Source organism: Corvus hawaiiensis, chromosome 2 (genome assembly GCF_020740725.1).
Source record: "Corvus hawaiiensis isolate bCorHaw1 chromosome 2, bCorHaw1.pri.cur, whole genome shotgun sequence".
Taxonomy (NCBI): Eukaryota; Metazoa; Chordata; class Aves; order Passeriformes; family Corvidae; genus Corvus; species Corvus hawaiiensis.
Window position 1 is genome coordinate 24,377,415 of NC_063214.1, and position 21,033 is coordinate 24,398,447.

Consider the following 21,033-nt stretch of genomic DNA (forward strand, 5'->3'; position numbering starts at 1 on the left):
TTAATTGCTTTGTTTACATGCAGCTAGTTAACTTATCATGTGGCAAGAACAATAGGCTGAGTGCCTCGCTTAACCCTTGATCAGAATGAGATAAAACACGGAAGACAGTGAGGCTGTATTTCTTAAACAGACCACAGGTCAGATGCAGCCTCCTTGGCTGGTTGTCTCATAGAAAACCTGCTGCCTGGCATACCCTTTGTCTCTACAGCAGCTGTGTGACTTTGCTGTGTTCTCGCTGTCTGATCTTCAGCTAAAAGCAAGTGGTGTTTCCTGGGTCTCTCTATTTCACATGGAGCAGGCACCTTCCTGAGAGCAGTGTGACTCACTGACCATTCCTGGCACGGTGCATGCAGTGAACATCAGACCATCACACGAGGCTTTGACCTCAGGTTACCCCACAGCTTAACCTGGACCATGCCCAGTTTGCAACAGAGGCAGCTGGCTTTTCTTCTCCCTATAAGGAGGCAGGGCAGGTCCTTGGGGAAGCCTGAGCCTTGATTTCTCAACCAGCCACACCTGTCTTGTGGGTTGAGGAGCAAAATGGAGCTTACTTCAGTTAAGCCAGATCTCTGCCAGTCATGCCTGTTACTGACAGGAGACCTTTCACAAGGGTGCTTCAGCCATGCCAGAGCACTTTTCTTGTTGTCACGCAGTCCTCCAACCACAGGCAGTACCCCGTGATCCAGCATGACCGGAGTGTGTGACCCAACACGTGCTTTCCCTGCCCAGAAGCTGAGAAGTTCATTATCAGGTCTGCCAGACTAATAGAGACAAAAGAAATTTTTTGTTTGGGACTGCAGCTCTCACACCCTCAAGGATTCCCTTTCGTCTTGGGGGAGCGTGGAGCTCACGCCAGCTCTCCCTGCATAACTGAGTTTTCCTGAGCTCTGAGCAGAGAGGACATTCCAGAGATTTTTATCTGTTTGCTTCTCCATTTCACTGGTGGCTTTTCCCCTCATAACATCTGAATTAAAGTCAGAAAGTTTGCTGAGAAAGACTCCTAGTTTGTTCCGCAGGTAGTTTCTTTTGGCAGAAGGGAATTCTCCATCACACCTGCTTGTACCAAAGGAGAAAGGTAGATGTTCTCCATTAATTTGCCTAAAGTTAAGTAAGCTTCAGCCTTGTGACTAGCAGACACAGGGATACCAGCTGTGTGAGCCTTGCTGCCAACCCTGCAAACGGGAGAACAAGTTGCTAACATCTCTTATTTTGTAAATCTGTATGCAACTGGGAATGAGAGGCCTTTGAAAATATGCACAGAAAGTTTAAGTGCAGGAGAGGAACCTGCAAACCAAAAAGCTTCTTTATCTTACTTTTTCCATGAGTGATTTATTAACTGGTACAGTTGTGTGCTCAAATCTTATGTACAGTTTACAATTGTCACTTGCACTTGAAGGGGTGTAAATGGAGTCTGATATCCTTAATAGCAGTCTATCTCCACAGCTGTTCCTCTTCCCTCTGTAGGCAATCTCTCACTTCCAGAGGTGATGCAAGGCAGAAATACTTCCTATTTGTGTATGTTTGTGGTACAGGAGAACCAAATCATGCAAATAACTCAACAAGACCACAATGACAGAGGTATTCTAGAGAATACTACAAGTTATCATTACCTTCCCAAGCCTTTAGACTATGAAAATAAACTTTAAAAGTCTACTGAAGATTTAAGCATTAAGAGCCCTTTCCCTTACACCACTACCTAAATATAATAGGAGCTGCTTCTAGAGCTGGAGGTCTCCTCAGTAAGACTACCACTTGTTTTGAGCTTATACAAGCATTTACAGCTACCATATAAACTGAAAGGTTAGCATGTCTGCTCTTGCCTTGTCATTCTTCCGCTTGTGTAACACAGAGCCCAGTAGTAATCACAAAAAAAGAAAACCTTCAGAAATACGTGTTTGAGGAGGAAAACTCCACACAAGGTTCAATTACATTCCTCACGAGAATTCAACATTTGAGTCAGGGGTTCCCAGAGACTGATCTGGAAAGCTGCTAAGTATGTGACCCTCAGGAAAATTTTCAAATTGTGGCTGTTCTACACGGTCCTGCTGATTTTTTTTTTTTTTTGGTCATGCAGCCCCTATCCTGATGTCCCACCCATTAGGTTGCCCTCCATAAACAAAACTGTGGGAACTCCTGAATTCATCATCCAAGAAAACCTTTATTTTGGAGTACAGACTGAAAAAGATAATCCATTTTGTCAAGTGTTTCCCCACCTCTGTAAACATGCAGTCTCCTCGTCCGGGTGATCTCATGCATATATTCATCAAAGTTCTTACTTTGCTTTGAGACGACATTTGCAGCAAAACAGTAATATATGCAATATAAAAAGGTTTTGAGTGAGATCCAGTACAAGCATCTCATGGTGAAATCATTCTTAGTATTATTTAACAGCTACCTGGTGTCTGATCCAGAGAAACTGGTCACAACTACACCTTCCTTTAGATACTTAAGTGAATGGCACATGTGAGCCTTGGATGTTATGTGAATGTAGGGCAAGGAGGACACGGATCATAATTTGTCTCTCACATTGTCAAGCACATTCCTCCTCCATTTTTTTTGACAGTGGATTGTTGATAGAGTGATAGCTGCTGAACAGGTACGAGCTTATCAGCACTCCTTACCAAGGAGACCTTGTGTGGAAACTCTCACCTCTCTCACTGGAAGTAGAGGGAAGGAAAACTGGAAGTCTCTGGCTTAAGGAAAACCATTTGGTACTATAGAAGTTAAGTGAAGATCAGCTAACCTGCTGGAGCATCACAGGCTGGAGACCTGAATGTTCTGGCAGATGCCGTCATTTTGGCAACGGGGCAGGTGGCAGTCCTGCAAAGTCCTCATGGTCTTTATCACGTAGTAGGAAGTGGCATTGCTGCCCTGGATGCAAACATCCTAAAAAAGAGGTGATTAGTCAGTGACTCCGCAGAAATAGATGGTTGGGCGCAGTTGATACCACAAGTATTGGAGTGCAAGGTCACAATACGAGTAGAAGGAGTACCGGTGTTCCCAGTGACAGATGTAATACTTACCAACGATTGTCTTACAAAACAAAAAACCCCAACACCAAACCCAGCAGCCTTACAGAGTCATTGCTTTTCAGCTTTCAGAACTCTTCTGGAGAGTTTTTGTAAATGGGTGGTCTAAAACTTACCAGGCTGATTAAATATCTGCTCTGTCTCCTGTCACCTTGGAAACAGGGAATGCCTACGGTGAAAACGATCTGAAGGATTCAGGATGGAAATTCAGATGTTCATGTACAACAGACTTCTGCGCCTTTTTTATTGCTCAGATCAATGATACGAGAGTCCACAGCAAGGTCTGCATTTCCAGCTGTGTGCACAGTGTAACAAGTGAGGTGGCTTATGGCAGGCAACACTTCATGGTAAATGCTGCATTGGAACTAGGAGTGCCCATGTGTCTACTGCTGAAAGTAGGGAAAAACCTTACTTCCACACTCCATAATGCAGAGCACGCACCCAAGCAGTTTTAGCTCCTTATTTACTGTAGCCAGTTTATTGTGGGCCACGGTAACTATCTGTTATATGTCTGTTCTTGCTTGCATCCCTGGGAGATAATGAGATTGTGTAGAGGTTATATTGACAGCAGGATTTCTTTCCCAAATTCCTTTGCTTCTGTTCTGTTCTTCATGCAGCCCACTGAAATAATCTCTTCCTATACTGCAGAGTTCTTCCAAGAGGTTTTTCTTTTTTGTTGGGTACATCCATAGAAAGCAAGGAATTCTACCTTGCAGTTTTGTTCCCTCAAAACATCAGTCTACATCCACCCATTGAAGTCATCTTACTTTTGTCCCTAATCTGTCTTAATATCTCCAGGCAACCGAGAAACTGGCCTTTCATCTATCTTGAACTCTTGAGAATTGCTCAACAGTTGCACAAAATTGTTTTTCCTCCTCCTGCTGTGAAGATAGTACCAAATTAGGAGTGTATAATGGGCCAGGCTTTTCCCATTTGCCAGGGACTGTGATCTCGTGGCCTAAAGATGGAGAGATGTTCCTTGCTGTGCTTGTCATGGAGGCCTGAGAGTCCTTTGCTCCTTTAGGCATTTTAGGGTTCTCAGTGTCTTACAGGGACTTTATTTCCCACCTTTTCTGACACTTAGCTCTGTGTGGCCAGGTAAATATTATGGGATCTGCACAGCCAAAGAGTACAAAGAGACAAAGAAATGGAGCTAACATTAGGCGTGATTTTCTTGCTCCTTTGTCAGAGGCCCTTATGGATTTAACAGTTTGTGATAACTAAAATGTTGCCCTTCTAATCCTATTTTTTCACTGAATATTTCAAGAGAGATGCTAGGATTACCACCTTGGGTTTGGTTTGGGGATTATAGTCTCAATGCTTGTGATTACAATAAAGTAGGATCCTCAACTTCAGTTCAGTGCTTTATGTCCTCTTATACTGGAAATTAAGTTATGCTAATTTAAATGTCTGCCTCCGTTGTCTTTCTGAGATGCATAGCTTAGTTTCAAAGATAAATGCTTGCCATTTTGGGACAGACTGTGTGCTAGGTTTAAGTTCACTTAGCAAAGCTTTTTTCATTGGAGCAGCTCATGTAACTTGTTAGCATGCAAGAAATTATTAAGCTTTCACTTCCTCCACTCCCATTTCCTGTTTGGATGTTAAAAGGAAGCCCTGACTGCTAATTTGTGATTAGCCAGCAACCCAGAGTGAACTTAATCTTGTGGGTTTGTGTAGTGCTTGCCTATGCAGACATGGCCTCACTCAAGAGTGGGTCTGCTGCAGCTCACGTTTCATGGGGAGAGGTGTAAACAATCGGCTCTTCTTTCCGTGGATGCATGGCCTGCCTTCTGAGAACAGAGGCAATGCCCGGCCTGCCAGAGCTTGGGAGGTGACACTAAAACGTTGGATGCTGCCGGAGAGAAGGGACACGTGAGGTTGTTTTTCCAGTCTTGCTTGCCCAGGAGGTGGCACTGTGCAATAGTGGGATTTTTACCTGCAGCGTTTGTCGTGTGACCCGACTGTGGTTGTTTGAGACATGACAGATGAGTGAAGTTCCTTAGTCGGTGAAAACAGGGTGACTTGTACTTCTTTTAGGATGCCTCAGCTCCCTCCTGTGGGAAATGCATCGTACTATCTGCTTTGCACTCCTGTGTTAGAGAACTGACCTTCGTACAGGTTGTGCAGTCAGGATCAGAACTGGGTTTGTGGGTGAAATTGTTCTGGCCATGGAATAAGTGGTGTTATCTTTGGAGCACCTTTAATTCCAAGTCTTTTGTGCAAGTCCTTTGTGTCCCCCTTGATATTTCCCAGACCTACTGACAAAGCAGCGAAAACAAAGAGGTATATACATGTAGTATGTGCTAGAAAATTAGAAAGCTTTGAGGATTCTCTGTGGGATCTCTATCCTGCATGCATTGTGCTATGCTCCTGTTAGAGTACTGGTTGCTCTAGTTCAGTGCTTGTATGTAAAACACGCAGAGCTTTTTTTAAGGGATCTGTGACCCCACCTGCAAGTGCCTGACCTGATTTGTGCTTCCAAATGCAGGCCAACACAGCTGACATAAATCTAGAAAATCTTCCAGGTCTTCCATTTTTATAAAGGTGATAAACTGAGACCATTTTCATTTCCCTCTCCAGTAACAGCCTGAGATTAGGAGCACATACAGATCTGTCGGTAATTCTGATCTTGGAATGGATATACTACTTTACAAAGTCTTAGGCAAGCTTATTAACTTTCTTATTTTAATTCTCAAAAAGGTGAAAAGGGGTAATGCTTTCTAAATACAGGAACATATTTGTAACACAGCCTAGCAAATATGTTCACAATATATCTTGGAGCTAGAAATGTTACATGAATGCTAAATACTTTTGTTATTATTAATCGAATTGTAAGTGGCCTATACATCTGTAACAAAGGCCTCTTAGCAAACACGTCCTTTGAAATAGCCTGACCCTTTCCACTTTTTCAGAGACATTAATAGTTTCCTGGCTCAGTGTTTTAGGAAATGTCGTCATAGTCTGGAGGAACCAATAAAAACATAACTCACCTATTTTGTCTGATCATTTTACGCCAGGATATTTGAAGCTGGAAGCTGTGGAGGGGTAGGAGGGGACTGCTTCATTTGTGTGGGTGGAAGATGCAGAGATTTTAATACTGCTTTAGTGTAACTTTACGTAGTAGGACTCTACGACTGTGAAAAATAGTATTTTTTGAGTTCATAGACAGAGGCTCTAGATAGTTTTTGTAACTAACAATTTTTCCCCCTTCCTATGCCACTTATTGCTTCAGTGCCTGGTGAAAGGAATGATATCTTTGGGGAAGAGTATTCTGTTGGTTTTAGGCTTACATTGTCCTCTAATAAAGGAGTAATAGCTCTTAAGAAACAGCAGTGCCTTAAAACAATTGTTGGTAGCTGATTATGGCAATATTGGTGGGACAATAGCTTATTTGGTATGGTCAAAGCAGACCATTTCCTACAGGCAGAAAATGCAATTACTTAAATTAAGGAACTATTACTGTATGAAATCTCAATACAAAGCATCGTTCCATGACATTGTGAAAAGCAAACCATGAGTGTCTGCAGCAGGCATCCGGTGACACTTCGTTCTCCATTATAAATGCCAACATTTACAGTGGGCCAAGCCCCGCCATCCTTCCATGGTTTTGATTCTCTCTTTTTCGAGGCAAAGCTTCGAGCAAGTGTGTTAGTCCTGGCTATGATCTCTTGGCTGGGGAGAGCAGACATGTATTGCAGTTTTTCCCCTACTATGGTGGTGTCTGCTGCAGCCTTCACACAGCCCCTCAGAGGTAACATCTCTGTTACTGTTAATTTATGCTTGGCTCCATGGAGCTGGGAAAGACAGTTCTGACCCTATTTATCCTCTGTCTCTTCCCAGAGCTGACCAATCCTCTGTCCTCCAGAGAGGACCAAAGTTTTTGCCCGTTTTTGGGAAGTCGTGCTCTGTGTTTTCTCTTCTGTGTTCCATCAGGGTTGGAGACCAGTGTAATGTTTGTCAGCAGTCTAGGGAAGCTGAAGGATAACACTTACTTCATCCTGCATAGCTATCTTTACAGAATGAGCTGCAGCACCAAGAGAGACAGCCACGACCACTGCAAGCTACACCATAATGTATTATGTGGACTCTTCTCCTCACCTGTCCCCCAAAATAGAAAAATCAAGCATGATTTTTTTTCGGCTTCTGCTATAGCCTCAAATGGAGGTATGTGCAGCTATCAGAGGTTCACTAAGAGTTCAAACCATGTTCAGGCTGCGGTTCAGGATCTGCAAACACCCACAAAAATGTGCTTCAGGATTTCAGAAAGATGCAAAAGGAGGACATGGGTACCAAGATACCCTGATTGGAGTCCAGTCCAAAGGAGAAATTGCTTCTGATCTACTGCATTTGTGTTTTATGATTCCAACAAGGTGTTATCTCAAGACTTATACAAGAAGCTAACAAATAAACCCCACAAATGAACCTTTTTGTTAACTCTTGCCAGACATCTGCCCTTTATGTTTTTGGAGGCTTTTCTCTCCACCTTTCCATTTAATGTGCTGAATGGTGGTTCTTTTTTTTTTCCCACCCAAGCTGAGTGTGCATCAGCCCTGTGGCAAAGAGACTGTGTCCTGTTACCTTCCACTCATGACAGCCACTAGAAGATGTTGCCTCAACAGAGGTGTCCCCTTTGTACCTGTCAGTACGGCTTATCGTTTTTGGTGTCTACCAGGTCAGGCCTAGACTTGTTACTGTGAACTATGCCATGAGATAGCCCTTTAAAATTCCTTCTTAAACTGGAGCTGGATCTCTGTGTGGAGGTGTCCCTGGAGTGTCAGTATCCCCGAACACTTGGTGATACCAGGGTTGTTGCTTTGTCCCAGAACACAACATGCCAAAACTGTTTGCTCAGTTTTTTTCCTTCCCCCTCTCAGGCTCAGTTTAGAGGCATAGAAATGCACAGAGTTAATTTCTGGGCATAGGGCAGCAACATGGGATACACATCATAAAGTCACCCCAAGACACTGAGGCAATTTCTTTCCCAAGTAACACCCTTGGAGACCTGAAGAAATGTGCATTGAGTGGGATGTGTAGGTGAAGGGGTGAGTACAACATTATGCCTGTTGTTGCTTGTCCCCATGACAAATTCAGAACAAAGGGCCCATGTCAGATGCTCCTACCAGCTACTTGGGGGCTTCAGAATAGACAAGTCTCTCTTTCTGATTTGCTGTCTTCCATGCTTGGGTTTCATCTCAGTCATCAGGGACTTCTCCTGATGGGAGAAGTGTAGCTTTTTCTCTCCTCCCCGTTTCTTGGGTTTTGAGGGTCTAGGAAAGGCAGAGCTCTTCTCAGTTACATCCTCAGTTCAGTCATTTGCAAATGGGAACTTCTTAATTTTAGTTGGTGTGTGGTTAAACTGTAGTGAGCTGTATCCATTCTGAAATAAACACCTCTCAAGCAGAGGAAGTGTGACCTTAGGAGGAACCTGATTTAAAAACAAGACTATCATTTTAATCCTCAGCTTATGCCCCTTTCCCCTCAGGGCTTTGTGATGATAGCTGGAACTTCTTCATTGACTGTGGGATTTTTTTCAATAAACAGTGAAATTCTCCTGAACCAGAAACTATCCAATCCTACCCAAAGAGATTTAGTGAAAGTGAAACTGCAGAGAAGATGAAGGCAAATTATTTCTTACATTTTTCTCTTATTCCTGTGTCCTACCATAGGACTTGGCCATAGCAGTCATGTGAAAATATGTAACCTGTTTTGTAAAGCTGAATACCCTGCGGTCTCTGTGTTTATAGCAGATACAAGGAAAAGGTTTTGTCTTCAGGCATGTCTGTGCAGGGCCTAGAACACTTTTGGCTCTACATAAGATACAATAATAATAAGGCCAAAACCTCTCTGCCAGCTAGTGAAATGAAAATGCTGTACTTCACAGTTATGTCATTGGAGAATTATATTTCATTAGAGCTGATATTAAAAACCCTGATGTCAGTTGTGAAATGTGGCTGACTTCAAATTTGCAAAACACATAGGAAATTTTTTCGTAATGTGTTGTCACTTTAGAAGTCTGGCAGTCCTTTAGGTTCACTCATAAAAGTTTAAGCTCTCAGAAGGGGAAAACCCCAAGGCTATTTCCCCTAAGCTTTATAAGCTTTGCTTTTACTAGCAAATGCCATTTTTATAAAGTATATGCAAGTAATGTTCTGGATGCTTCAAAGAGCAGCAGCTCTTAGGACTTTCAGGTTGAAGAACTGGATTAAGTAGTCATGAGAAGTAAGTTATTCTAGATGTTTAAATGGGGGCTCTTAGAAAGTCAGTGAACAGGGTAGAGAATAGCAGTCCAAACTGTTTCTGGTTATTAAATGCAAAAACACGCCTGTTGTTTTGTCGTTTTCCCTTCCCATTTGGTGGCTCACAGGCTTGTGTTACTGGGAAGGACTGTGTGCACAGCAGTTGTATTGAGTTGGTTCCAACAGGTCACTGAGCTGCAGAACAGTTTCCACATTCATTTTCACAAATTTATGAAGTACTTGTAAATCAGACTTTTGTCTTAGTCACAGTAAAGACATGAGGGGTATATGTCAGTATATGTATTAGCTCTTATTTTTGCTTGCTAGACAATATTTAAATGTCCAGTGCAGTATGTAAGATTGTTTCTGCTACAGTTACATTTCTTGTAGGAGATGGTAGATGATACTTGATTCTAGGCAGGATTTTCTGGTTTTGTTTTTTGCTCAGATGTGGAGAACTTGTGGACATACATACATTGTCATTTGCTAATAGAAAAATATATTATGGTTAAAAAAGCAAATCCAAACTGTTTGTGGCTTGAAAATATGAAAATTACTAGTTGTGTGTCCCTTTCTGCTTGGATACATCCAACTCTGCACTGTTCTCCTTATTGAATGCTACGCTGGGCAGTAGCCATTGTCTGCTACATCCACTCAGAGGCTGTGTTGGTGCTGTACCACCAAATAAGACTGACAGTGGCACAGTTCACATTTGGGGGCTTTTTCCCTACACACTGATTATAATCTCCTTTCTCCGCATTGATTTTACACCAGATTTTTAGAAGTTTACTATTTTCAGGACTTCTCTCTTTCTTTTGAAATCTGCCAGCAGTGATAAGGGACAATATCTTATAGACAATTGTAAAACATCCTGTGCAAGATTTTCTTTAGGAAGACATCTCCAATCAACCTGGTACAACCTTTCTTACAGGTCTATCCAATTATGTACAGCATTTCTTAAAAATTCGCTGCAGTTAATGGCATTAAAGTGGTGAATCTTAGTAATGTGAAAGCTGTGCAGTGGACAGACAGGGCTGAAATGCCAGTTAATCTCTGGCTGGGCAGAGGCAGCTGTTCCTTTTTGAATTTGTCAGCCTACTTGTGTGAGCAGGTCATTGTCTCTTTGGTGAGACAAAGGAGTGGGATGCCTTTGTGTAAGGGTTAGATCAGCCTGTGGGATCAGGGTCCGGTTAAGGGAGTTTGTTTTTATCAGCACATTTTGAAGCAAGTGGAAACTGGATGGCTTGGATTAGGAAAAGTCCCTGAAGTGTGCATATGTTCAGCTTGTTGGCTTCATGTACTTGGGGACTGTGAAATCAGTGACAAAACCACCTTTTTTTTTTCCTTTCTTATCTGTTTCTGGGGCTTTTTTTGTTGTTGTTTTGTTTTGGTTTGGTTTTTTTCTTGTTGATTTTTTAAAAATTTTGGTAAAAGTAGTAAAGGCATTGAAACACTTTCTGGAAACAGAGAACATTCCCAGCTTTTATGGATATGTGGTCAGCCAGCTCTTGCTCATTCCCTTATAAGCAATATTCTTAACGGGAAGAAGTTGCTACTATTGCAGGTCAGTGTGTGTGTTTTCTGTTACAGTTGCCATGGCACTGGTAAGACAGATATGTTCTGTAGTTGTTTGTCTTGTTATTAAGATGTGAATTTTATTTTCAGCACTGTATTTGCAGCATAATAGCATGTGCAGTAGTTTTCCATACCTCACCAAAGTTGCCCGTGTTGGAGTTACTGCACTCTATTTTTTCTTGTTTGTCATATAGTCTGTTTTACCTGCCCACCTTTGGTGCACTAGAGTCAGTAGCTCCCACATACAGCCTTTGAATTTTGGGTATTCTATAGCCTGGTGGGTACTTAAGGTTAGAGACATTATGTCATGGTTGCAATCTTACATAAACACAAACCAGAAAGCCTAATCTAGTAGTTTTTTATACAGCTCAATATACTTGGCTGAGCTACAGCTTATCTTCTAAGGAGGCGCCCAATACTGATTTAAAGACTTCAGGTGATGGAGAGTCTAACCAAGATTAACTGTAAGTTACAGCTACTAAATTTTACTGAGCTGTGTCGGTGTTTAAAAATGTAGCTTTACTTAAAGTGCAGCAAAACAACAGCAGCAGCAGCCACAGCCAAAATCTACCATCTCTCCTTTGTTTTCCTTGTGTTTGCTAGTGAGATTTTTTTAGTGTGGCTTCCAATCACACTGATTGGAATCAAATGTTGCGGTACTCCTGCTTTTACTTTTTGCTATTACAGAAATGATTCTAGGTGAGTCCGTAGGGTTTTCAAAGTAAGTGTCACGATTTGAAGTGTGTTGGCATAACTAGAAATGAGTCAAGCCCAGGACACACTGACACTGGCGTTGAGCCCCAGTTTTTCCCTGCTACGGGTTCTTGTTGCTTTGATGACACCTGTCGTTGGTTCCCTGAGAATCAGCTTTACTGACTGACATGAGTCTGTTTGTCATACAGGAAACTGGAGTGAGGTGTCTGCAAGTGTCACACGGCTGTCTTACCCCTACACGTGGCATTCGGGTGGAATATAGTATTGAAGAAAGCCAGAATTTTTGTGTTGCTGTGTTGTGGTTAGCCAGATCAAGTAAACCTGTTTTGTCTTTGCATCTCTTTGGCCTTGCCTTTTTGGTTTGTTTTATTTGTTTGCTTGTGGGGGTTTTCTTTAGGTTTCTTTTGTTTGTTTTTTAAAATATCTGAAAATATGGATCAGCTTTGGAGCAAATAGTGAAAGGGAAGAAGCTACCAAAACAAACTTGACTGATGCTGAGTCATGAGAGAGGAGTAGACCTGTTCATCAAGTTTATTAGCAGCGCATGCAAGACAAATGTAGAAGCATTTTCTGCTGTTGCAGAATGCTGGGTTTGAGAATAACAAAAATTCAACCTTTTCAGTTACACCAGTGACACAGCCAGAGGCTGGTTCACAGGTGGCACCACTTGTATATCTTTTTCACAGGGAGTCTATAATTTAATCAGGGAGAGGGCTACACAAAACACCCACCTGTCTGCTTAGTTAAATTTGCTCCTTGTTGGACATTGTTTAGGGGGTTCTGAATTAAAAATAGTTAAAAATGCTATTGCTGCTTTCCACTGTTTTTTTACCTTGCTGAACTGAAGTCATCCCTTAGTAGATACAAGGGCAAAGAAATGCTTTGCCAACTAAAGCTATTTACTGAAGAGGGAGCTCATGTTTTCTGTCACACCTGTTTGCATCAGTATGCCCTCATGGGTTGTTTTCTTTTAAGGTTCCATGAGATGAACAGAAGAGACTGGTTTTCCTATATGTGTATACACGAGTTAAGTTTCTAAACTTGAGGCATTGGTTTTCTGAACATCAATATGATCAGCTGTCATTCAAGTTAGTAGAAACTTGACTAAGAATTGACCCAAACTCAAGTTACAGGGACAGCAGGTGGGTTGGTATCCTCTTTTTGGGTGAGTCATTTCTCGTCACAGAGGTAATCTGAAGAGTATTGCCATTGTTTTGTCCCTAATTCATATGCAGTTCATAAGCCAGTTTTTGTACCCGGTAAGAACATGTGGTGTTGAACCATTTTAAGTTTGCCAGGATTTGGAGTTTATTACTGCTGTAAAAGGCTTTCATAACAGCCCTCTTTCAGTTGGTTTTCTGTATTTATTTTTTGCTTATTATTTTGAAATTAGTATGCATCACTGCCATTTCCTGACAAATTATGAAACAGGCTTTCAATTAATCAATATTCTATTTCTGTTGAGAGGGATCCTTCTTAATTGTTTTCATTTTCTTTTCTTGGCATATACATCTTCATTCCATGGTACATATTTATATTAAGTGGTATAAAAACCAAGAACTTGACTTCTTCAAGGCATATGTTACAAACAGGCTGTAACAACAGAGTGTAAATCAATGCAATTATCTGCTGGCAATTTAGAGGTTAAGTAAGTTTCCGGTTTAAGAAACAAGGTGGGAAGGTTGTCTGAGGACACTTGGGGCTGTGTCCTTCCAGGAGCCACAGGTCAGCAGAGCACTCACTGTCCCATGGGATAACCAGGTGCCCCCTGTACCTGGGGCTTACACAGTTCAGTGCTGCTGCTGCTTTTTGCTATGTACGACTCAGTGTCCCTCTATTCCCAAAAGTTGCCTTCCAAACTGTACCTCAAACTAAACATCTTGCTTGATCCTAATGCTATAGAAGGCATTTAGGACTGTGATGTAACTTTTTGACAGAATCTGTAGTCAATGGTGGAAGCCAAAAGAGCATCAGAATGAAAAATGTTTTGGCTCCTTAACTTAAATGCTAATGTTAACTCAGCTGAGCTCCCAGCTTCCCATTTGGCAAAAGACAGATTACATAAGCAGCAGTAATTTTCCCCAAGCTTGGAAAGAATTGGTCGAAATGCTTAGCAACTCCCCACAAGTGCACCGGGCTGCTGCCTGCAGTGCTCGGTCAGAAAGCAAAAACACCTTCTGGCAGGAATGTGGTCAGCCAGGCCAGCTCTGCCTGCGTGGGCCAGGGAGGCCTGTCTGCTGTGCTGGCCACCATTCCTCCTCTTCTCCCAAGGGGATGTGCTGGACTAGCTGAAAGCATCCCATGTGCCAAAGCCAGCTTGGGAGCTCTGTGTTGGGCCAGCCTGAAGGCACCCATGGTTAGGGTGAATGTTGAATGGGGTTTATGGAGTTCTTTGCCTGATAGTAAACTAACAGTTTTAAAAAATCACAGACAAATGCTCAATGCATCTCCTTCTAAAAAGAGAGGGACTGACTTTGGAAAATTCACCTTTGCATTTGTTTGTAATTTATTTGCGTACTCTCCGTGAGGATTGTTTATTCTGATCTCAGTGCCTCTGTTTGTGCTTCTAATACAGATGCCTTTCCTTCTTCCTCTAAATTATACCAAATGCTCAGTAGGAAGAGCAGATATTCACCAATTACAGAAAAATAAATTAATTGAAAAGAAATCTGGGGGTGGGGCAGGGCATTTTAGTTGCAAGGTCAGTCTTGCACGGGACAATCTGCTACATTTTGTGAGCGCAGACAAAGGCATTCAGGGGATCCCAACTGGTACCCTGTGCTGGGCTCCTCCCAGGCCATCACAGGGGCCATCAGCCCACCAGAGTCCCACCTCCGCAGACCCAGAGGAGCACAGGAGCACAACGACAGGCAGAAAACTTAACTAAAGACACAAAGGAAGGGACACCACGTCTTGAGTCCTTTCCAGGATTGTCTGAGGAGAGCCTCAGCCCCAGGGTCCAGATCTGAAACCCATCAAGATGAGTCAGTGCAAGAACACTTTTTGCACGTATCTGGAAATCTGTGTGACAGTCTGTGCCAGCAGCTGGAGTGGGCTCGTTTGTCTGGGTGCCAGCAGCTGGGAGGACTGGGATCCAGAAGTGGTTACTGGGCAGACTCTGTGAGCCCAGCAGCTGAAGGAATCTGTATTGCCCATGTGTGTGTGTATAAATATACACATACATGCATAATAAGGACACATCTATACATATCAAACAGACACATTGTGACTAGCAGACCCCTTCTGTTCAGGCGAGGAGGGGCTGTGTGTTCCTTACTGAGAACGCATTTTCAGCCTTGCTACTGGTTGCACCTGGGAGCGTAGGGCTGTGCAGCCTCAGTTCTTCTGACAGCATTGTCAGATCAGGCCTATTCCAGGTATTCTCCTAATGGGAGACACCTAAAATCAAGTAGATCAGGAACATGCAAGCTGAAATTTTTTAGAAGCTGGTAACCATGTGTGGTTTTAAACTTTGTACGGTACCAGGTGAGCAGCAAGAGCTTGAGCTAGTGGCATGGATAGGCAGTGAAGGAAATGATACGGCCAAACTGACTTTTTTGAGCATTGACAAGCAATAACATCCAATTGTGCTTCCTTGAAGCCTTTTCACTCTCCTGGGAAAGGATGGCCTTTAGTAACCTTTTCATGCCCCTGTGCCTTAGCGTTTTGACTGTTCCTCATAATGCTGTAATCAGTGTCCAAAATACTTGGATAAGAGGATTAGTAACACTACAGCACAGCTTTCATCTCTTGATGGACATGATCAAAAATTCATTGCAAAAGATGCAAATAAAATCTGACCATAAATTCCAAAGTTTGTTTAAAAAAAATCTTAAAAAAATGTGATGCTTATTTTGCAGCTGGATGCTATCACCTCTTTCATTTATCATTGGTCAGTTTGGCTTGTTAGAATTTGCCTAGTGGCTAGGTTTTATTCACCACTGCTCTTGCAAAACCATCTGTTAATCACAGTTACTTTCCTTTGAATTTTAAAATCTTGCTTGTTTGGATAACCCATATGTCATACATTTTTAAAAGTTAAAATTAAAAGCAATTCCCTTGCCCCAAAACAGGTTTCTAGCTTGACTTTTCCTCCGTTTGAAAAGCTTGTGGCAGTTCAATTAGGAAAAAGATGGAAGAAACAGACTTGTGTGGAGAAAATAAAACTAATTGCTCAGGTATCACCAAAGGGGAAATCTGATGAGGCAGATACAATCTAAACTGGGATTTGAACAAGCTAGCAGCTGCAGAAGATGGATCAGTTTCCATGTTTTATTGCAAATAAATGGCCAAGGCTGAAGTTTTATGTCTTTAGCAGAAGACAACAGCCTGAAGAGCTCAATGGAGGAGGTAATATGGAAGAAGAACGGCTTTCATCCTTGCTTTAGGAGGAGGAAGCAGTAAATCTGCAGCATTGATTTTAGTGCCATATGAGGTGAATTCACCCATGCTTGCTTGCTGAGATCACATGAGATGACTAAGTATGTTTTATGATAACACACGCTTTTGAGGGCTTTGTGTAAGCTCCTATATAAGAATCCTTTAGTGCATGTCTGTCTGTTTAATACTATCCTATCAGGTGCTGAAGTTACATTTGCCTCCTACTTTTGAAAGGTTTTGATGTTGGATTGCCTGGAATTTGTGAGCCATGACCTCTGGAAAAGTGTTATTTTGAAGCCTGTTTTTACATTGATACTAAAACCATTAAATTTGGTAACTGCAGCAGCATTTGTTTTTATTCTAGCAATGGAAGCTGGATTTAGAACATTGTTTTTATAGCAATTAAGAAACCCCTTGAGGAGGAGCCCTACAACATCTTATTTAGAGGGTTAACTCCTTATTATGTTAGTCAGCTCTCATTTAACTCTGGTGATTATGTGGGTTTTGGATTAGCACAGTTGCTCCCAACACCTTCTGGCTGTGGAAGGTCTAAGTGCAGAGTGAGGACTCATCTAATGACAGTGCCCACTGCTCCTTCACTGCTTCTTACAGAAATCTGTGCACTTGGATTTTTTCAAAGGATAATATGGCATGGGTGTACTTTATCCTAATTTTATACATGGTTAGCTGGATTTATGTTTTAGTCTTTTCTGGTCATCTTTTCCCAGCTTGCCTGCATAATTAAGAATTGACTTGAAACACTTCTGCACTTCAGTTACCACTGACCAGGACCAAAATTAAACCATGCAGTACATCTCATTGGGGAAAACTGACTTTTGTTTTTTCATATTCTACCTGAAGTGTTTTGCCTTCAGTGTGTTAAAATATGAGAAATAATAAACCCAGTAATGGTCAGTTGGTTTGTTTGTAGTGTACAATTGATATTAGTTGTCTCTCCACAAAACAGACGCAGCTTGACTGACTTTGAAATAAATTATCCCAGTTTTCAGGGCCAGTAACCAAAATCAAGGAATTCTGTTTTCTTCTGGAAAAGCCGTAGAAAGAAACATCTTAATGAAACAGCTAAATTAAATATTAGCATCTTTTGGAAACGAATAACTATCCAAAATACACAATAAAATCTGCAGTTATGGTTACAAGATTATCTAACTAACTTTCATTTATATTTTGCAGAAGCATATAAGGCCTGTTGAGGCAAGTACAGCCATGTGCAGAAATTTAGGAACTTATTTAATTTCCTGTTCGAGTTTCTTGTTTTGGTCGCTTTGATTTTGGCGGGGGTTTGGGTCTGTTTTTTTAAAAAAGCTTGTTAAATATCAGTATTTTCTCTGAGGAGTTAAGAAATAATGTTCAAGTTATACATTAAGATCTAAAATGCTACTTTACCTTTGTTGGGGCAAAGATTGACTTACCTATTTAGAGGAAAAACTATCCAACTGATCACAGAATTTGTGAATTCACTTTCTTTGAGAGAAGTTTGCTGTATGTGATGGATTTTATATGTGGTGTGTTGTTTCATGATGCTAAGATCTGCTTGTAAATTACCAAGAGTGTGGGAAGGTGGAATGCTTTGTAAGAAATACCAACGGATGTGAAATTTTAATTTTGGAGGAAAAGTTTCAACATTAGGTGCTGCGAAAATATAGCAAAAAGCTTTACCTTAGTATATATATTGAGGAAGTCTAATATCAGATTTCTTCTGTGTTTTTTAATAGATAAGTGTCTGTGACTAGAAAGTAAGTTATGAATTCCACAAAATCAGTAGGAAGTTTTCCATCGAATTCCGTGTGAGTAAGATTTGGTTTATGGTGTTTATGGCAATCAGGCTGGCTTCCTTTCTTAGTCACACTGGTGAAGCTCAAAACCGTTTGCTGGTCGCTGCTTGTAATCCACAGCAGTGGGTTACTGTACAGAAAAACCCTCCAAATAGATGAAGCATTTAATAAGGAAAGCTTTGGAAAGATTGGCTCTGCTGGGGGCCAGTCTCAGGCCATCTCATCAGACAAAGAAAGGCGAGGCATTCCTTAACATAGCACAGCAATACAGAGAACTTCATTGATCAAAACCAGCTTTTCAAGCTTCAACCAGGAATTGCTTAAGCATAAGTACAAAATATGCTTCAAATTTGTCTGCTTTTCCTTTTTTTGTGGATCAGCAGTGAAGCATTAGTTCAGATGTTTCTAGGAAGACCCAGCTTTATTTCAGATGTTTGTTGTGAGTCTGCACTGTCCATTTGGACAGGTCTCTGTGGGCAGAAGAAGCTGGAGCTTCTCTCATTGTGGAAGTGTTCCAAGTTGGTCCAACACAAAGCCCTTTCCAACCTGAATGATTCCATGATTCTTTGACATTTTGTCAACGTGATAGCCAAAGCAAGCCAAGTGGTTAATAATTCATCCCTTCAATTTTTGGCATTAACTGAGAGAATGGAATTGATAGACACATTAATTATTCTGTTACATTCTTTCCAAGAGAAAAATTCCCAAATTACAGTAATTTCATGGAAGTATTGCAGCAATAGTTTTTAATCAGACATCTTAATGGCAAGAGGATGAAAATTATTATCCGTATTGGGAATGCATAACAGACCACCAAACATCAAGAAATATCCATAATAGGAATTTTGGTTTATAGTTTTTTTAGTTTGAAGCCAAGGGATCTAACAATCCTGTTACACAACATACTTACGCACTTTGCTAAGTTTTGATCATTAGACTCCCCATGGAATTTGAAAGAAAGGAAATAAAAAGCCCCTGACACTAGTTTTGTTGACCCTCTTCCAACCTGCTAACAGCTCTTGTGATATTTTTATTGTTTAGGGAAAAAAATATAAAATTTTTCTTGCAAGAGCATGGGATCCCAGCTATTCTGCAAAAGATAAAAATCCTGAATATTTTATAGGATGTGAATTTCCAGGGCTAGAGGCTGTGAAATTTGCAGTCTAGTTTCTGAAACACAGCTTCAGACAGTTGCCAGTGAAATACTTTTAAGAAATGTGCTTTACCTAGAGCTGTAAATGAATCTCACAAGGCTCTAAATAACCTGTGTCATAGAGTCCCTGTGGTTACGTGTGAGAATACTTCGTAATGCTGTGGTCAATCTGCTACATGACTGGCAGAGCTTCAGAAATACAGTGCTTTGGAAAATCACATTAAATATTTTCCCATGCTTCAGTTGACTCTTAAAAGTCTTCTAAAACACAAAAGAAATTGTTAGTCACTGCAAGGACATGTAATGGATCTAACTGCTGTATTGCTTCATTTTTCACATTTATTGTATTTAGCCATAACCATATGTATTGGCACTATTTGAAGACTTCAGTCAGGATTTCTTTGCACTAAGAGAAAAATTCCTGTTTAAGTCAAAGGCACAGTAAAGATCCCCAGTAGGCTAGCTGAGCTAATAAGGTTGAGGTGTGAGAGAGTTGTGAATGATCAGGATCATTCATAAAGGATGGGAAAAGTTGGCAGATGCAGGATGAGAGACTAAGGGAAAAACAAGAGCCAGTTTTATATTAGATTACACAGTGATGCAGAGTGGTACAATTACAGATGTTAGACCTTCTTTTACTACTTTTGGGGTTTTCCTCCCATGTCTTCATCATCCTTCCTAACAGAATGGATGGCAATTTACTTCCTTTACAGTATCACTGTTTCATCCTGGAGCCTTTTACCTGGATAAACCAACTAAGATGTTGCAGTAGAAAAAGGTTAATGAAATACCACATAATTAGAGTTTTTGAAACATAAGTGAGACATTTGCCTACCTGGCTCTGAATGTACTTGCCTGCCTGCATGACCTAAAAGTCCTGACATGGTGATGCAAGATGTTTCCAGCCTACAATTTATTTAGGTAAGTGCTACTTCTTTAGGAAGGCAATTTATTGGTTTTGTGTGACAAGCAGGTCAGAGCTGTGTACTGTCTTAGACACAGTGAGCTGTGTCTCTTTGCCACCTCTGAATGAAAGATAGAAAAACCCACCACATCAACCTGTAGGCTTTTTTGCCCCACCTCTTGTTTCTTCATGGCTGACAGAGGTGGTGGATCTCTACAGCTGTTGCCAAGGAGTGATCAGAGGGTGTTACCATGAGCCAGCTGTGAAGAGCTCCTCTTTACATGTAAAGTCAAGTCAGTCCGCAAACTTCACCATCTGTTTTTACTGCAAAGGCATCTTAAGGAGCTGGAGTTCAAAGGCAAGTTAAAAGTAGAGTGAAACAGCCCTGTTACAAGTAAATGTTAGCAATACACAAGATTGTTTTAGACTATGTGAATATATTTTTCCTCATTTGTACTTTGAATGAAATAACTATTCAAACGAGGTTTGGCCTCGAAATTAAGTGGTTAGACAAAACCCATCAAACTATATACATCCTTGTCTCTTTAAGACAAACATCCATTTTTCTGTGTTTTTATGTAGAATGTGCTTTAAACTGCTTGCTACATTTCTGTGGGATTTTAATTTGGTTGGGATTAAATTTTTCAGATGGAGGGACTGTCTTACTCCTCTGAATTAAACATTGCATAACAAAACTGAGCTGCTCAAGGCTTGTGCACTGAGTAATAGCTGTACTGTTGCTTTGTTCCTACATAATTATACACACTTTCTTTGCCAGTGGCTATAGAAAAGTTTCATCCATTTATTTAAATTTCATCTTTGAGATGTCTCATATTCCTAATGACTGCATGATTTGTAACTCCACATTCCTCACCACCATGCCAATAAAAGAAGTGTTATTTCTGTTTTGGGATGAAACTGTTGCTTCCAAATGGTTTTATACAGACCCCCCACATATATCAAAAGAGCTGAAGGAATTCTTTAGACAATCAAGGGTAGGATCTAAAGAATTTCCTTTTGATTTAAAAATGTGTGCCCATTTTCCATCAGTTCCTTTTACTGGACTGTACAAACAGAGCTGAAAACTGGGGGGAGCTATTGAACCGCTCACTATCTATGCTGAAGTTATTAAAAAAATCCAAACCCGTAAGTTATTTGGAGGAGGAACTACAGAACAGAGTATAATCTGCCAGATTATTATAGGTAGGTACTTGGGAGTGTTGTAAATACAGAATGTTGGATTCGT

General features: G+C 41.0%; 2 protein-coding genes across 4 annotated transcripts in view; one reads left to right on the forward strand and one right to left on the reverse strand.

Annotated features, from left to right (window-relative positions):
* The window catches only part of CMSS1 (cms1 ribosomal small subunit homolog), a 227,427-nt gene that overhangs the window by 147,169 nt on the left and 59,225 nt on the right, over positions 1-21,033 (forward strand). The window lies entirely within an intron of this gene.
* Positions 1-21,033, reverse strand: part of FILIP1L (filamin A interacting protein 1 like) — a 188,429-nt gene that overhangs the window by 143,986 nt on the left and 23,410 nt on the right. For both annotated transcript variants that reach the window (XM_048293869.1, XM_048293870.1), the window contains exon 2: positions 2,744-2,886. The gene's annotated coding sequence lies outside the window, so the exon portion shown is untranslated. The remainder of the gene's footprint in view (positions 1-2,743; positions 2,887-21,033) is intronic.